The 4,978-nt window shown below is 26.2% G+C and overlaps 1 non-coding gene across 1 annotated transcript; it reads right to left on the bottom strand.

Moving 5' to 3' along the window:
* Positions 1-4,053: 4,053 nt before the first annotated feature.
* On the bottom strand, positions 4,054-4,172 carry LOC123304263. The gene has a single exon (XR_006536298.1). It is a non-coding gene; the product is annotated as a 5S ribosomal RNA (ribosomal RNA).
* Between the last annotated feature and the right edge of the window lie 806 nt (positions 4,173-4,978).

Genomic DNA, 4,978 nt, shown 5'->3' with positions numbered 1-4,978 from the left:
ATATATTGTTTGTGTAACAAAGTTCACTTGGCCATCTAGTTGAAAATAACATTTTCAATAGAAAGTTTATATGCTTTTTTTTTTCTTTAATTATTAAAAAAATAAATTGAAATTTAATTCAATCAAATTTTATAATAATTTTTAAAAAATTTTTCCTTTTAAAAAATATTTTGTGATGTTGTGATAATATGTATTAATACAAGTGCATCCTGATACTTTTATCTCTAGTAAAGGTATGAGTATCATGAACAGTTTTGTTATCTAATGATATTATTTTGATAATATTTTGTGTATATTCTTATAATATTTTGTCTAAATATCATCATAATACAATATTATTTTGATAATATTTTATGAATATTCTTATAATATGTTACCTAAATGTCATCATAATATGATGAATTATTTCCATAATAACATATAAAAAAGAAAAAAAAAAAAAAGAATCATTAATTTATAATTATTTAAATTGATTCTTTAAAAAAATATTATAATATATTATTTATAAAAATAATTTTTACTCTTATTTTAAATAAATTTGTGGCCTTTTATTAAAAGGCCTATGATCGATGTATTATTATTATAAAAATTAATGCAATGTTTTTAATTTATGCTTTCTTTTCAGTTTTCTTTGGTAATAACACTGCTTGAATGTTTGGTAATACACCACCTTGAGCAATTGTTACACCAGATAATAATTTATTTAATTCTTCATCATTACGAATTGCCAATTGTAAATGACGTGGAATGATACGTGTTTTTTTGTTATCACGGGCAGCATTACCAGCTAACTCGAGAACTTCTGCAGCCAAATATTCCATAACAGCAGCCAAATATACTGGGGCACCAGCACCTACTCGTTCAGCATAATTTCCTTTTCGTAATAATCTGTGAATTCTTCCAACAGGAAATTGTAATCCTGCTCGGCTTGATCTTGACTTTGCCTTTCCCTTTACTTTACCACCTTTACCTCGTCCAGACATAGCGAATAAATTTATTTAATTAATATTTTTTTTTGTAAATATAATCACACAGATGTGTACGTTACGGGGATTGTAACATAAATGTTTAAAATGTTATTTGGGTATTTTAATTTATAATATTTATAAAATATAAAACTTTAAAAATAAACCAATCACCTTATAGTATTATTTTCAGCCAATCAGAGAGTAGTATTCATTTTTATTGTTATATCCATCTTCGCGTATATAATACGCTAGTTGTATACACGACACGCTCATACATATACTGACTGGTGTTCTGTAACTATCTGTGTATATTAATTGTTTGTAACAATGCCACCAAAAACAAGTGGAAAAGCAGCAAAAAAAGCTGGCAAAGCTCAAAAAAATATATCAAAGAGTGATAAGAAAAAGAAGAGGAAGCGCAAGGAATCATATGCAATTTACATTTACAAAGTATTAAAACAAGTGCATCCTGATACTGGTATCTCTAGTAAAGCTATGAGTATCATGAACAGTTTTGTTAATGATATTTTTGAACGTATTGCTGCTGAAGCATCACGTTTAGCACATTATAATAAACGTTCAACAATCACAAGTCGGGAAATTCAAACCGCAGTTCGATTATTATTACCTGGTGAATTGGCAAAGCACGCTGTTAGTGAAGGTACTAAAGCTGTTACAAAATATACAAGTTCAAAATAAATAAATCGAAAATATTATTTAATTGATAACATAAAAATACATCAACATATAAAAACGGCTCTCTTTTTAAGAGAGCCATCAAATTTTTTAAATAAGAGTAAATTATTTTTATATATACAAAAAAATTAAATAAACAATTATTAATATCATATTTAATATAAAATTTTATATATTAATAGCTTGAATATATCTATTATTAGTATATCAATATTATTAATTTTAAATATAATAAAGGATATCGCGGAATATATATCGTAAATCAGTGTAATGCAAATGCATTACATTACCTTTATTATTTTCATTTTACATTTACTACTTGTTTATGTACGCTTATAATTATTAGAAAAATATTTTTAATAATTTTAAAAAATAAATGAAATAATAAAAATTTAATAATAAATTATTTATTGAAAGTATAAAAAATGGTATAGCAAAATCTTTATTTTCTTTGATTAAGGCGAAATGTTTTATTAGTTATAAATTCGATAATCTCCTATCGATACTTGTTACTCTTAACTTGTATATATAAAAAATATAATAGTATATTAATTTATAATAAAATTTTTTCAAAAATTCAATAAGTTATTGTAAAATAAAATAGATAATATACAAATTATAATTTATTATTGCAGATATATTACAATAAAAAAAAAAAATAAAAATATTTGGTAATGTATGTTATAAACAAAATAATTTGTTGTAAACAAATTATATAATATGTTATATTTATTAACAAATTTATTTACTCTTATATAAATAAAATTAGTGGCTTCCCAAAAAGGAAAGCCTGTTTAAATTTATCGGATGTATTAAATATTCTTTAATAAATTTACTAAATATTTTAAGTAAATTATTATATTTTCTTAACCTCCAAAACCATACAAAGTACGACCTTGTCGTTTTAATGCATATACAACATCCATAGCTGTAACTGTTTTACGTTTTGCGTGTTCAGTATATGTAACAGCATCCCGAATAACATTTTCAAGGAATACTTTAAGTACACCACGTGTTTCTTCATAAATTAAACCAGAGATACGTTTTACTCCACCTCGTCGTGCTAAACGACGAATTGCAGGTTTTGTAATACCTTGGATATTATCACGCAAAACTTTTCTATGACGTTTTGCACCCCCTTTTCCAAGACCCTTTCCACCTTTTCCTCTGCCAGTCATTTTAATAAAAAATTATTTACAATATTTTAACGAACGGATAACACGTGTGTTAACCTCACAAGTATTGTAATGTATGTGAGCGCCGGTACAATTGTGCCTTTTTATATAAAGCATTAAAGATTTTTTAAGCCACGCCTATACAATTTGATTAGTCCATACTCTGATAGCTATCCAATAGGATATGACAACAAAAATTTTGAAATTTCATATAAATATAAATACAACACATTTATTTCGCATTTAAACATTTGACTTTGTAGTATCAAATTGTCGAATATAATTTTTAAAATTGTGTGTTTTTTTGTAAAAACATTATTATTTGAAAATGGCTAGAACCAAGCAAACTGCACGTAAATCAACTGGTGGTAAAGCACCAAGAAAACAATTAGCAACGAAAGCTGCACGTAAAAGTGCACCAGCAACTGGTGGAGTAAAAAAACCACACAGATATCGTCCTGGTACAGTAGCTTTACGAGAAATTCGTCGTTATCAAAAAAGTACTGAATTGTTAATTCGTAAATTACCATTCCAACGTTTAGTACGTGAAATTGCACAAGATTTTAAAACCGATTTACGTTTTCAAAGTTCAGCTGTTATGGCATTACAAGAAGCTAGTGAAGCCTATTTAGTAGGTTTATTTGAAGATACCAATTTATGCGCAATTCATGCAAAGCGTGTTACAATTATGCCTAAGGATATACAATTGGCAAGACGTATTCGTGGAGAACGTGCATAAGCGTTTTAAATGACAATTTAAAAAAAAAAAAACAAATAAGAAATATTTTCGGTCCTATATATAGGACCAACATATATTATTAAATAAGAGTATATTATTTTTATTAAAAAATATATATATATATATATATATATATATATATATATATATATATATATATATATAAATATAAATTATTGAAATAAAATTAAACATTATTAAAATTTTGTTATAATTATAAGCGATTGCTATTTCTAAAAATAAATAAATTTCATAAAATTTATATTATTTTATATTCATTTGAAATATTAAAAAAACTTCTCGCTTTAAAGTAACCATGATATGAGTTATAAATGCAATAAAATTTTATACAAAAAATAATATTTATTTGTTGATGAATAATATAAAAGGTTTACATTTCTAAATAACATATATTTATATATGGTGTGTAAAAAAAAAGAAAAGAAGAAAAATAATTTATATTTTTAATATAAAAAGGCAACCGCACACAGTGTTCCCAAGCGGTCACCCATCCAAGTACTGACTGTGCCCAATGTTGCTTAACTTCGGTGATCGGACGAGAACCGGTGTTTTCAACGTGGTATGGCTGTTGCCAGTAATAAATGAAAATTTTTACAAATATATATTTTTCATAAATATCATTAATATTAAAGTATATTATTAAAATTTTCAATGAAGTAATCAATTTAAATATATACTTATTTATTATACCATATATTTTAAATAAAAATGCAACCGCACACAGTATTCTCAAGTGGCCACCCATCCGTGGTACTGACTGTGGCAAATGTTTCTAAACTATTATTTTATAAAATATTTATACAAAAAATAATTTACTCTTATCAAATATTAATTTGTGGCCTGTATTAAGGCCTATGTTATTTTCATTTTTTAGCAAAAATAATGAAATATTTCAATATATTATTAAAGTAACAGATCATTTCTTTTTTGGTGCTGCTTTTTTAATTTTTGTAGGAGATGATTTGGCAACAGAAGCTTTCTTAGCTTTTGGTGCTTTCGGTTTACGAGCAGGGCTACTTTTGGCAGCGGATTTTGTACTTTTTGCTGGTTTTGCTTTAACTGGTGCTTTTTTTGATGCCGCTGATGATTTTGCAGTAACTTTTTTAGCAGCAGTTGATGATGATGGAGTCGCTTTTTTTGCTTTAGGCTTTTTGGCTGCCAATGATGTAGTTGTGGCTTTCTTTTCTTTTGGTGCCCGTTTACTTTTAGCACTCTTTGCTGAACCTTTTGCTCCACTTTCTTTTTTGGATACTTTTGATTTAGCTGAAGAATTAGATGAAGCGGAAGCAGCCAATTTGAATGAACCAGATGCACCTTTACCTTTAGTTTGTACCAAGGCTCCCTCAGTTACAGCAGCTTTTAAATATTTTTTAATAAAT

This window comes from Chrysoperla carnea (assembly GCF_905475395.1).
Source record: "Chrysoperla carnea chromosome X unlocalized genomic scaffold, inChrCarn1.1 SUPER_X_unloc_35, whole genome shotgun sequence".
NCBI lineage: Eukaryota > Metazoa > Arthropoda > Insecta > Neuroptera > Chrysopidae > Chrysoperla > Chrysoperla carnea.
The sequence above is the reverse complement of the archived record's forward strand: the minus strand, read 5'-3'. Positions and strand labels throughout refer to the sequence as shown.